Source organism: Panthera leo, chromosome A1 (genome assembly GCF_018350215.1).
Source record: "Panthera leo isolate Ple1 chromosome A1, P.leo_Ple1_pat1.1, whole genome shotgun sequence".
NCBI lineage: Eukaryota > Metazoa > Chordata > Mammalia > Carnivora > Felidae > Panthera > Panthera leo.
Genome location: NC_056679.1, coordinates 143,482,545 through 143,496,800, shown reverse-complemented (window position 1 = coordinate 143,496,800; position 14,256 = coordinate 143,482,545). Strand labels below are relative to the sequence as shown.

The 14,256-nt window shown below is 41.8% G+C and overlaps 1 long non-coding RNA gene across 1 annotated transcript; it reads right to left on the bottom strand.

Annotated features, from left to right (window-relative positions):
* Window positions 1-1,526: 1,526 nt before the first annotated feature.
* Window positions 1,527-13,488, bottom strand: LOC122200890. Its single transcript, XR_006193975.1, has 5 exons — window positions 13,394-13,488; window positions 4,738-4,904; window positions 3,822-3,932; window positions 2,384-2,637; window positions 1,527-1,656 (listed from the first exon to the last, which is right to left on the bottom strand). It is a non-coding gene; the product is annotated as an uncharacterized LOC122200890 (long non-coding RNA).
* Window positions 13,489-14,256: the final 768 nt, after the last annotated feature.

Genomic DNA, 14,256 nt, shown 5'->3' with positions numbered 1-14,256 from the left:
TTTGAAACGCCCAGAGTCTAAGAGACCCCCAAAAACGAACCACCAGAGTCCAGAGTCAAAGCTAAGCAGCAAGGGTCATTTATTGCAGGTTCGAACCTGGACCTCTGCGCCCTCGTTGCCGGTGACGCCAAGAGGTCCTGAGAGAGGTTTTCACACCCCTTTTATAGACAGGTACAAACAAGTCATGGGGAAATCAGGAATACACAGATGTGCCAAGCAATAATGATTGATCAGGAATACACGGATGTGCCAAGTAACAATGGTTGATCAGAAATACACGGATGTGCCAGGCAACTATGATTGATCAGGAATACACGGATGTGCCAAGTAACAATGGTTGATCAGAAATACACGGATGTGCCAGGCAACTATGATTGATCAGGAATACACGGATGTGCCAAGTAACAATGGTTGATCAGAAATACACGGATGTGCCAGGCAACTATGATTGATCAGGAATACACGGATGTGCCAAGTAACAATGGTTGATCAGAAATACACGGATGTGCCAGGCAACTATGATTGATCAGGAATACACGGATGTGCCAAGTAACAATGGTTGATCAGAAATACACGGATGTGCCAGGCAACTATGATTGATCAGGAATACACGGATGTGCCAAGTAACAATGGTTGATCAGAAATACACGGATGTGCCAGGCAACTATGATTGATCAGGAATACACGGATGTGCCAAGTAACAATGGTTGATCAGAAATACACGGATGTGCCAAGTAACAATGGTTGATCAAGAATATACGGTTGTGCCAGGCAACTATGATTGATCAGGAATACATGGGCGCACCAAACAATTGTACAGAAGCGGAACAAGCTGGTTAAGCTTGGTTAGGTTTCAGTTTCCCGTAACTTAAGCTTTTAAGTTTTAATTTTCTCAGGCCTCTCATCTTACATGGAACAAACCAAGGTTTAGAGAGGTAGAGGAACTTCCCTGGAATCATGTGGCTATGATATTTCAAAGGCAGATCTTGAACTTAAATCTGTCTGGAACTGAAGTCAAATTCATCATTATTCTCCTAGTGATGGTTTCTAACTAGTACCCAGCCTTCATTTCATCCTTTATAAATGTCTTCGGGGCTCTTGGCAGGAAGAGTGTGCATCCCAACACTCTGAAGTCTTCAATGAAACTTCACTGCCTAAAGAATGATTCTAAACCCTTGGTGCCTAAGGCCCACCACACTCAAGCTCCTCTCTCTCCCCCCATCTTGCCTCCTACTCTATGCCCCCAACCTACAACACACACTACGCTTTGAATCTGTTATTTCTCAGCTCTTCACCCAAACTGAATGACCTTCACCAATCATCTGGAGGTTGGTACTTACCACTCAGGTTTTCCCACTGTTTTAAAAGATGGTAAATAAAAACCACATCAGTACCTGTCAGTTAAGGTAAATTTACAATGAAATTGAGGAATACCTCCCTTGGTGACCAAGTGTGGAATATTGTAGCATTTTTCACAAATATTCCATGCTGCTCCCGGGGGGTGGGGGGTGGGGTGGGGGGGATTATCCTTTCCTTACCCCTTAGAGAAAACTTAGCCATATGATTGACTTTGGCCAATGGAACTGGGCAGAAGAGCCTTGGATCACTTCCCAGCAGAAGTTTTAAGGGCTAATGGCTGGTTCACTGAGCTCCTCCCTGCCAGGAGATAAATAGCAATGTTTCAGTTAGGGCCCTCTGCTCCATCAGCATGGGTCCCAGAGTAAAGGTAAGATGGGATAGAGCCACATCCAACCCATAATGGACATATAGCAAAAATAAGAAATAAACTTTGAAGCCTCAGAGCTTTTCAGGGTTTTGTTGTTGAAACACAATCCTGACTAAATAAATAGGGACTTTTTTTTTCAATCTACTTTGAATGGACTAATCAGCCTAAGTCTGCATCCCTGACATCAAAAGCAGTAGAACTGGGCCGATGGGGTGGGTGTGTTCCGTGTAATGAGAAGAGGCTTTATCTGACTGAGCCTTGGCCCCTCCCTGGGGCAAGTTACTAGATGGGACTTCAGTCCAGGCAGGCCACAACCTAGACAGGTAATCACTATCCCAACCACCAGTACCACAACTGGGAGATGAGCACCATCTATGAAAATGTCCTACCAGAGGTGGAGACACAAGAAGGGAGTGCTCTGTCTGTGTTTCTTACTTCCAACAGGATTCTGTTTGAGAAGACTTGATGTCAAGCACTCAATGCAATTGGCTCAGCTGACTCAGGCAGCTGGGAGGAAGTTAGTATGTGCTGCTTCTTCGACCTGAGCCAGCACACCCCAGAATGCTGAGCAAGACTAAAGCCAGAGGATTGAGAGGAACCTCCCCCGTCATCCCCCACCCTCCCATCCCCCCCCCCCCACCACACACACACACACACCTGTCTTGGTTGATGAGGCTCTAAGCACGGAAAAGACTGAAAGACTCCTGACTTCTGGGGCAGCTTAGTTGCTGGCTTCCTCAGGGTCGCTTGCATGTTCTTTTCACCTCTGATCCAGTGATCTCCTCTGCACTTTCTGTAATAACTTCCCCAGGATTGCCTGCAAAAACACTGAACTTTTTCCTGAAGGTCAGCTCTAATGACGCTTCCTCCACAAGGCCTTTCTTCATCCAACTGTCAGCTTTCTCTTCATTCTGCAAAGTAGAGGGCACTGTGCCAGATTGATTGAATCCCACATCCTATTGTCCACAGCAATACCCTTGAGTATCACAGCATTTATCATAATGGAGCAAGAACATCCCACACATTCTCTCTTAGTTTTTAAACCTAGCATTGATTGACCAAAGCCAATTTAACCTAGCATTTCAAATGAAGCATGACATTAGCTTTAAGCTGAGTTGCTAAGGGATGACCTCATTATAATCTCAAAATCCAAAACCTCATATTAACCAGCTTGACTCATTGTAAATTTTGTTCCCTTAAGAGAGAGAATCATCACTAAGACTCAGGCATGTACTCAGTATTTAGGGAGTGAACAATAAGAAGAATTACATGACAATCACTTTGTAAAAGTATAGTGTCTTCCAATCCTAAAAAAAAAAAAAAAAAAGTTCAGGTCCCACGATGATGTGAATATACTTGGCAAGGATATGAAGCAGCTGAAACTCTTATGAGTGCTGGTTAGAGTGGAAATTGGAACTTTTTTACTTTGGAAGTAACTTTATACTTTGGACTTCAGCACTATCTACTGAAGCTGAACATACATATGTCATGGCCTAGCAGTTCTTTTCCTAGCTATCTTCACTACAAAGTGTGTACATATTCACTAGAAGATATGTACAAGGATACTCACAGCAGTATTATTTTCAACAGCCCCAAATTGGAAACAACTCAAATGTCCACCAGTAGCAAAATGAATAAGCAAATTATGGTATATTTATAAATTATACTACTATACAATGAAGAGAATGAATAAATAATGCCACATACAACAGCATGAATAAATCTCACAAATATAATGTTGAACGGAAGAAGCTGGAAACAAAGAAAAAAACTACTGTGTGACTCCATTCATACAAAGTTCAGAACCAGGAAAAACTAATCTGTGGTTAACTTCAGATTCAGGTTACTTAAGGAAGTGAGAGTAACTGGGAGTCACTTACCATAATGCTTTTTTTCTTGGTATACATATATTACATGTCCACACTTATATTGGCTTTGAAAAAAATTCATTATGCTATAAACTTGTGATGCACTTTTCTGAACGTGTGTCATACTTCAAAATACAGCTAAAATTTTAATGGTTTCCAAGGATAGGGGTTTATTTTACTCCAAAAAGATTAGAGGTAAGAAGTAGTGAACCAGAATGGTTTCTCACCAATGGCGTTGAGAAAGAATCCAAGCTTCTGTCATTATGCTCCTTCATGCTCAGCATGTGAATTTTATCCTCAAGGTTGCAAGTTGCCTGTGACACTTCTAGGCATTGTATCTGCATTAGGGGAAGGCAGAAGGCAGAAGGCCAGAAGCCAAAGAACATACCAACCAAGTCTAAGTCTGCAGAATTGTGGATACTTTTTTTTTTTTAACTCATTTCTGCAGTTTTCAGAAGTTCCACAATCATATGGATTAATGTTATTTTTAAAAGAAAGCTTGGCTTATTGGATGAGAATAAAGTAAAATCATGTTCTGATTTTGACTTCAAGTCCTCTAAAGGTAATTCACAGGGTTTCCCATTGGGCAGAATGATTGTAGAATCCCTTCTATGTCCATAGGGGCAGAAAAGTAGCCTTGCACTTACTCTTGGGAGGGTGCAGAACAATGTATTGCTCCTTGATAGATATTATACGGTGCATACAAAGACCTTGTGTGGGGGCCCCTAAGTGCTATTCTTTGGGAGCAGAGGTGTTTCTGACCTGAAATGACTTGGGGAAAATGGCAGCGTCCCACACAGCCAGGGATTGGTGTGTAGGAGTCTGCCGCTGCTGTTCAACACTCGGATGCATATTTTATCCATTTTCTGGAGCTCTGCAGGGTAGAACTTAGCTCAGAATAATTAAGGAGAAATGCAAATCAAGAAATAAGCTTGGTTATAGTTTAATTCACTGAAAGAAGACAAAAGTAAAAAGGAGGATAAATTATTTTCAGCAGAGTTGATTTCCTGAAAGATACGATTGATCACCATTTTTTTTCCTAAGAAAACCACCTTTGAAATAGCTTGTGCTTTGGATGAGTCTAGCTTATTCATCCACTCTGAATGATAATCCCTGACCCGGAGGCTTCAATCCTTCACTCACCTTCAGTCATTACTTCCTGAGACAACTTGCTTTACCAACAAACTCCATGGGAGCTTCTGCTTGAAGGATGCAAACTTTTCTCCCTCTGCCTTAAGGTCCAAAAACCATTTGGAGATAGTCCTCCAATTTTCCAGTGAGGAGAAGTGGGAAGTTGATGCATGGTGGTTCTGAATCATGAGAAGGGAAATTGTGTTAAGGAACCAAAAACTTATATGATTTTCAGACTTTATTTTCAAAAATATTTATTTACTGCCCACTTTGTATGAATGTAGGCTAAAACCTGGGGTATTCAGAGAAAATCTGTCCCACTATAAAAGCCCTCCACAGCACACCTCTCCTTCCCTCCCACATAACTATATTGATCTTTGAACCCCTCTAAGGCATCAGGCTATTTCTCACCTCCTCATCTTTACTCTACATCAGGAATACTCTTCTTTTTCCTCCTCCTGCCCCAGAGCCCACACCCCTCAATTTGGCCAACTTTTACTCAATCACCAGGTCTTAGTTTCCACATTTCTTCTAAGAAAGCCCACCTAAGGCCTCCCAAGTTCCTCTGCCTAAAATTTCATTTAGAACTTCCTTCTACTGAGTAAACTTAAAAGGGAACAAGGAGACAAAAACAGTACATCATTTATGACTCTGTCTCAGGAGGCTTGCTTATTCAACACACTAGTGACATAAGGCTAACATTTCTTATTATTTGGTCACAGCAAACAGATAGATATGTCCTCTCCCTAGTCTGTGATCCGATGATTCTTCTGGCCTATATGCTGATTACCAATATCTATGTTCCTGTCTTGGTCTCCTTGAAAGGAGGGATTACGTCTTACTCATCTTGGTTCCCAGCAGGAATCAGCATGGTGTCCTGACACGGAAGATGTTAAAAAATACATCTAAACTGAATACTGTTAAATGTAATTACACTGAATTGACTCTAAATTAAACTAGGTACCATGAAGGAGTTTCTATTCAATCTTCCCAGCTGGGTTTTTAAAAGGTGATAAGAGTCCATAGTAAATATGGAAATAATGCATACTTTCTCATGACAGATCCATGGAAAACTCTAGGCCAAATAGTGAAGTTGTGCCTTTAAAACCAAAGCATTTTTATAGAAACAAAAACTTGGAAGTCGATGAATATCTATCAATAACAAACTAGCTTAAGATTCATTTTTCCAGGGGCACCTGGGTGGCATAGTCAGTTAAACGTCCAACTTCTGATTTGGGCTCAGGTCGTGATCTCGTGGTCATGAAATGGAGCCCCAGGTCAGGCTCTGCGCTGAACTGTCTTTCTCTTTCACTCTTGTTCTGCCCCTTTCTTGCTCACTTGCTCTCTCTCTAAAAATAAAAAAATAAAAAGATTTCTCTTTCCAGTGGACTATAATTGGACATTAAAATACTGATGTGAATCTGTTGATGTCAGAAGATAGAGCTTTAAGTGACAAAAGCAGGTTATGTAACAGTAATTTTAGTCGCATTTAAAAAATGTGTGTGGGGGGCACTTGGGTGGCTCAGTCCGATAAGCATCTGACTTTGGCTCAGGTCATGACCTCTAGGTTCATGAGTTTGAGCCTCACGTCAGGGTCTGTGCTGACAGCTCAGAGCCTGGAGCCTGCTTCAGATTCTGTGTCTCCCTCTCTCTCTCTGCCCCTCCCTGCTTGCATTCTGTCTCTCTTCCTGTCTCAAAAATAAATAAAATGTTAAAAATTAAAAAAAAAAATGTGTGTGTGTGTGTGTGTGTGTGTGTGTGCGTGCGTCCAAAGAAAAAGAGAAAAGCCTACGAGGATGCATACCAAATGTTAAATTGCTTCTGAGTGGTGACATTAAGGATAATTTATCTTTTGTTCTAAATACTTTTCCTGAGTGTTTGCAACGAGTAAAAACAGGAAAATATTAAACTTGCATTGGAGACACAGTGGTCATGGATAGCATAACTACATGCCAAGTTGTGTGTGAGGCCCATGTGCTATTCTGAGGGCCACACTTAGTTCTTTCACTGTAAGAGTCCCTGCGGTACAGCTCAATTGGTAACAGCTGAAGTTTTTGCTATCATTATAGGTCAGGCATTCTAAGGACTTTACATACGTTCTTTCATTTACATGTCACAACAACCCTTCCCTGCTTTATTTTTCTGTATAGCACTGATCACTTTCTGAAACTAAACAGTGTACTTACTTATCTCTTGTACTGTGTGTCATTCCTCTCATTTGAATGCAAATTTCCAGAGGGCAGCAATGTTTGATCACTGCTGGCTCCCTGGTACCTAGAGCAGTGCTTGGTACTTAATTAGTCCTCAAATGAGTGTATGAGCAACCTTATGACATAATAACTGGTGCTATCCCTGTCTTACTATGAGGACTCTGTAAGAGGTGGAACAGTTTGCCCAACTTGCTATGAAGGTACAGAGCTCCATCTCCATGATTCCCGGATGTGTGTTCTCAACCACTCTTTCTCATCAGTGACAACAAATCCTTGAATGAATGTCCTCCTCCCACATGCAGTCAACCCATGAGAGAGATAGTGAGATGCCACAGAAGAATTTGCAAGTGTGGTTTCCTTGTGTTAAATTAGTAAGATCTTTATGTAATAGATAATGTTCTATCATCTGCAACAGTCATCGTAACAGGCATGATATTCTTCAGATCAAAAGGAGGAGGAACAGGGCTTAAAAATCGAATCAATTATTTACCAAAGAAAAAATCTATAGCCTGGGAAATGGTCTTAAGGCAGCATTTTTTCTTAATGGTAATGTAAGCAACTGGACTGAATAACCCTCGAAGGACAGGATTTAGGGAAGCCCAGTGCTAATGCAGAGAGAAAGTACTTAGAGCAGTAAACCCAAATGTTTGGGCCCATGGCTTGTCATGGCAGTTTAATAATGCTGGTCATTAAGATCATTCACATGATTTGCCTTGATCACCAAACAATCTTTTGAGTGTCATAGGGCTTCCCCGGGTGAAAATATGTTAATTCGCCTCAGGGGCCTAGAGAGAGAATCCTGTGACCAGCAGAGATGTGGTCATCAGTCCCTTTGATAATTTGATTTCTCACTATAAATTAAGCAAATGGTGTTCTCAATTACTTAATAAGTCTTTTGTGGGCTCGATTAATGTGGGTGAGTCCCTCTGAACCTAACAACCCTTGGGAGCTCTGACAAGTCTAGTTGCTAGATCTTCAATGGGAAAGCAAGCTCTGAATTGTAATGACACTTCTGACCACACACACACCCCTGCTAAGACACACACATGCGCACACACACACACACACACATATACACACAATCACACATATGAAATATTTACAACATGCAGATGCACACACAAACACACTCACATACACACCTATGAGGGCCTGTTTGGCAGGCAACCTCCCTAGATGACATCATTACTTCACCTTCTGTGTAACTGAAAAATCATGCCGTTGAAAAGATATGAAACATTTCCTTCAAATGTGCTTATATTTCTCCATCTTTGATGGTTGCCAACCTGTCATTAAGGGTGAGCAGACTCTGTTCAGCACAATGTCAGCCCAGCTATGATAGCAGTTCCGCCCCACCCTCCACAGTTCTGGGCTAGATGGTCCTAATGGCAACCAGTCAGCAGGGGCTGCTCCCCTGAAATAGAAAGTGAGTAGGGCCATAGGATTCCTGGGCAGAGCTGGGGAGGAGACAAAAAACAAAAACCACCTTTTCTTCTACCTACACCAAGCACTTTCTCTGCGGGAGCTGAGAGTTGGCAAAGGCCAGCTCAGGGGGCCTTCATGAAATCTTCCATTTAATGTTAAAAAACATAATACCCAAGCACATGAAAAGCCAATTCTTTGAGATTGCCATTGTGTCTACTCTCCATACCTGTTACTTCTTGTAAACTCACCTAGAATAAAACAAAAAGTCCTTATTTGGTTGTTAAGGTCACTATGGACTTGTCCCCAGCTCCTCTCTGACTGTATTCATAGCATTCTCTCTCCCTTGCTGTTCCACTCCGGCCTTCATGGCCTCAATGGTCTTCCAACACCCCCATACTCCTGCCTCAGGACTTCTACACTTGCTGTTCCTCTGTGTGGAAGACTCTTCTCCCGAGGACATCCATGTGGCTCACCCCATCATTTCCTTCAGGTCTTTACTAAAATATCATCCTATCAGAGATATTTCCATCATACCTAAAATACATAGCAGCCTCTACCTCTTATTACTTTTTATTCTCTTACTCTCATTTTTTCCTGGTTCTTATTCCCCATTGACAGGCTATATATCTATTTACTGTCTGTCTTCCTCCACTAGAATATAAGCTCCTTGAAAGCAGGGATTTTGTCTGATCTGATAACTATCATTTCCTTAGGGCCTAGAAGAGTGTCCAGCCCATTGTAAGTACTCAATAAACATGTGTTGAATGAATTAATGAATGAATTATGCTTCTCCTTCCCCATTTTCCTTTGTCCTAATCACCCACTGCCTCTGAAGTTATCAAATCCTCAAATAATATGTTGACTCTAGAAGGGTGTCATTCTTCCTGAAGTGCCTAACATGCAGTAAAGTCTTCCACAGTGCCAGGAAGTCCACCACAAAGTCTGGGAGCTCCAGTTAGGTTGAGAAAGAACTTTCAAACATTACCTAGTTCTACACAAATCTACTAAAGGGAAGACACTAAGGGAATTCTAAAACCATTCTGAGGGGTAATGGCCAAATTCACTCTGGGGAAATGAGTGTTCTTTGGTTTAGAGAATTGATTTAGTGGCCTTTTTAGTTCTGCAAAGAGAGGCCTAGAATCTGGGCAGAATGGAAGAGGCTGAGGTAGGAGGGAAAAATTTTCTCTCATTCTATTATACAAAATGTCTATATTGGTAAGAGAGGCTTTTGTATTTTGACATTTTCAGCTTCCTTGCAAGCTGATAGTAAAAAAAAAAAAAAAAAAAAAAAATAGTTTGAGCAGAATCTAGAAACTTAAAGAATAAAGTAGCATGGAGAGGTTAGTCTGTTCAGTGTGGCTGGAAGACCGAGCTGGAGAAGAGATCAAAAGGGGCTCCTAGCACTGTTAGATGCCTCACATTCAGCTTTACTTTGTTTCATGATCTATGAAGAAATTTCCCTCACTAAACCCAACTCTTGAGCAAAAGCTGTGTTAATCACTACCAGTTTTAGCCTTGTGTTAGCACTGCCTTAAGGAATCAACGGAGCACTGTGTCAATGTTTCAGGATGACCAAATAGGACGAAGGAAGGATGAAGACGTAGTGGTGAGGTAGCTAGAGGTCACGGAGAAGAACGCAGAAGCAGGAGGTCAGCAATGTCAACCAGGAGAATGTAATCATCTATAGAAGTTCTTGGAAATCTGGGATAGGAAACAATTTCTTTAAGTCCTTATGATATCAGTATTGGATAGTAAAGTAAAAGGTACTCTGAAAGAATGGAGGATTTAAGGACTTTTGGGTCATCCTGCATCACAGAATTCAGACTTGAAACTCAATGGTTATCTACTTTTCCAACTTTACTTACTCATGGAAATCTTTTCATCAAATGAATTATTATATGAAACCCAATGTGTAAAACAGATTAATACTGAGCTGCCGTGATGAAATAGGACAGGGGTCAGAATTTATGCCCACTCGGTTTTCCTGTTGAATCCCACAGTGGCCATCAGGCAAGTCTGTGGAATCCCAGCACTTCAGGAACACAGTTTCAAAACCACGAATCTAGAACCCAAATCTTTAATATTTCTGGCAATTGATCATTCATCCTAACTCTGAGTGCTCATTACTGCTAAGCAGCATGTCCCTGGGCCAATCATCACTGATGGGCGTTCTTCCATCTTTTGAACCAAATTCGTCAACTTGGGACTCCCCACCAGTCCTAGTATAAAAATCAAAGTAAGCTTTATTCCTCTTAGAGATAACTCTTCAAACCTTTAAAGATATCTTACCTCCTTCCCTAATCATCTTTGCTCCAAGTTAGACATTCTTAATCCCCCATCTATTCTGAAACTGTAGTTCATATACTGTTTTGGGATTTGAAATTATTGATATCACTTGCAAAAAACAAACTCAGCATAGAAAAGGAGTGCATTTACAACCAAAACAGAAGCACCAAGAGGGACACAATCACAAACACTTTGAGGATACTAAGGAAAAAGGAAAGGTGTTGATCTCCTCTTCAGAAAGCAGCCCAGAAAGCGTGTTCCCTCCTGCACTTTATAAAGGGGACTGGAACTCAGCACCCGTGGCATTCAACTCAGGGATGTGCCTGGGATCACTCTGGCAATCACCATATCAGGGACAGCACCCGTGTCATTCAACTCAGGGATGTGCCTGGGATCACTCTGGCAATCACCATATCAGGGACATGAGCGGATGGACTCAGTTCTTACTATTATTACTCTTCACACACTCCCCAGCAGTTGAGCTCAGGGACACAGGACAGTAAGTGCCCAGCATAGGCTTATTTTTGCTAGTCTTAATTGATCACATGCATATCCACAAAGCTACTGACCCTTGGACATGGTCATGAGATCTATTAACTAAAAATAAATGGAGTGCCTGGGTGGCTCAGTCGGTTAAGCATTCGGCTCAGGTCATGACCTCACAATTCGTGACTTCAATCCCACGTCAGGCTCTGTGCTGACAGCTTAGAGCCTGGAGCCTGCTTCAGATTCTATGTCTCCCTCTCCCTCTGCCCCTCCCCAGCTTGTGCTCTCTCTCTCAAAAATAAACAAACATTAAAAAAAAATAAGTGAGATTCTGGAACCATGATTCAACAACCACCAGTTGTTTTGCTGCAGAATGATAGTATCATTTAGTAACAATCAACAGATTGATGATTTGCATTGGTTTTGGTGGAGGCTGAAGGAGGCAGGGGAGTAAGGCTCAACAGTTAGGGCTAGTTGTATATCTGGAAAGTGCCTATGTGACCAGTTCACTGGCCCAACACCACCAGAAACAAAACTTGGGCTTCCTGGTATCACAATGCCTCACATGCACACTGGTGGTGGTTTGAGGCCTGGAGACTTTGGACAGAATGCGTAACCCAACGGTGGGAGCACAAACAAGGTTGCACTTGAGATACCAGAACCCCTTGATGGCCTAACATTCCTCTGTGCAGCTGTACTATATCTTTGCCTGTGACGAAGCTCTTCGTTGAATATGAACTGAGTCCTGCGAGTCCTTTCAGCAGTTGAACACTTGAGATCATTGGTGGGTAATTAACACAGTAAAGATAAGAAGTGACTTCCAACACAGGCCACTCTGGAGCCTGAAGGATGCTTCTGACAGGAGAGTGTTAGTGTTTGGTGCTTAAGGCACACAATTTTGTAAGTGGGTATGATGAAGTAAGATACTTCAGTTCTGTTGCACATTATGGAAGCATCTCCAGAAAAAAACAGCAGGAATGCATTTTGATTTACTTCAGTAGAAAAATCCTTCCATCTTTGACCAAGAACGTACCTGTCCAGGGTTGTGCAGGTGTGTATGCAAACAAAGAAGAACCACAGTGTTAACCCTCATTTCTTCTTCTTTTTCCCAAAACTCCTTTATTTTGGCCCTATACCTGAGAGGAAGCATTGTGGTTTCATGTATTAAAGTCTTTTCTTCACAAATAAGATGTTACCGACTCTTTGGAATCCTAATTAAGGTCATCGGTACTGAAGAAGGAATCAAAGGTAAACCCAAGACAGCATCAACAACAAAACTGACATTTGGGAAGGAAGTCAGTTCAGGAGGGAAGAAAATATTTATGTATGAATGTCTGCCTGCATATGTACAGGTGTATGGGGAGAGTGTGTATGTATATACACACACATGTAATTTTCACAAATCACATATATATGGAAAACATGATCTCTGATACAAAATGAAACATCTTTTTATCCTCCTGGCTCAGGATTTGAGCTGTATCTAAATCCACACTCTGCCACCTGCCGGCTGTGAGTGTGAACTAGTTATTTAACTGCTCTGAGACTGGTTTCCTCATCTATGAAATGGCAGTGAATTTTACTGTGCAAGGTCCTGATGAAGATTAAAAGAGATGAGGTATGAGCTCTACATGTTATTAAACTAATAAGTACCATTGACAGATTTGCAGAGGAGCGATTTTGACAAAATTTGCTGACTTCCTTTCTTTGCTCTGAGGGTTTGTGTTATGTGAGTGGGAAGGACAAGAAGAAGGAAAAATGAACTCAAAACAAGGGCCAGGTGGAAGGAATTGCTTGAGGATGTAAGGAAAAAGCATTAACTTCACTTTGCTTGTCTCCACTGGAATAATTCCCTAGAAACCCACCCACTGGAAATCTATCAGTCAACAGATGGAGGCAGCTGAAACATGGACCTTCTGAGCCCAGAGTCCTATCTTCCACCACACACATGGAGTCAGATATGGGAGGACCACTCACGGGACGTGATAGAGGATTGGCTTTAAAGAGGATCTCCGAAGTCCCTTGTCTGGATGTTTTATAAACTACAAAATGCTGTGACATTTCACATGCTTATTTAATTTGATGTTTACAATTATCCCAAGACAAAGGCATAACTAAAGAATTTGAGTTAAAACCTGGGAAGAGCTGAATCAAGCTTCAACCTTAGTTCTTCCTATTATTCTGACTCTCCCCTTCATACCAGAGCTGCCAACTTGATGGCAGATGCTGCTGGTGCCCTGTCCCATTTACCTCCAACTCACCCCCAGCGCACTTGAGTGTACCAACAGCTGCATTAGGCAGTTGTCTGGTGACAATTCTGCACGAGATGACTTTCTTTCTCATTTCCTTTGTCTGAGGGCTTTCTGGAGACTGCAGGAGTTTGCAAGGAACACACCTGGAAAAGCGGGGGTGGGGGGGGCAGTGGATGGGAACCTAATGCCCCCTGGATCAACCCTCAACCAACAGGGATTGGACAGAATGGTTAAATGCCAGCTTCTGGAACGTTCTGGGTGGTTTCCAGGGTACCACCAGCACAAGTGAGCCCCAGTTGCTCAGAGTGGCAATACCCCACTCATAAAACATGTCCTTTATTGGCTCTTCCCCTTTCCTGTCTTACTTTCCCCACTTCCTCCCGTGTGCTTCCCAGAATTCCTTCTTGTGTAAACAACCAGCACTGCATCTTTATCTCCAGGTCTTTTGGAAGAACCCAAGCTGAGACAAATTCTAAAATTCATGTGGTTGCTACTACTGTTCCTGTTTTTAATTACATGACATTCTCACCAAAAAAGTAATAATGCCCATTGGTTGCTGATGAGTCAGAACCTGATGGTAACACTTTTAAGTCTTGACAAAAGTGAAGAGAACATTCTCAACAAAGCACTACATTGTTCCTTCTATTTCACTAAGTATCCACTTTGCCCGTAGCTGCTCTCATTTTAAAGCAGAGTTGTGATGGCTTTGGAGGGGCTCTACCAATGCAGTTACAGATCCAGTTTGGATTTTCTAGCTGTGAATCAAGAGAATTTAGAACAGATCCCAAAAGTAGGATACGATTTCCTAATTGCAAGAAAAGAGAGAAATGAATTCATAATTAAAAAAATCTATAAATAAGATCAAAGTATTT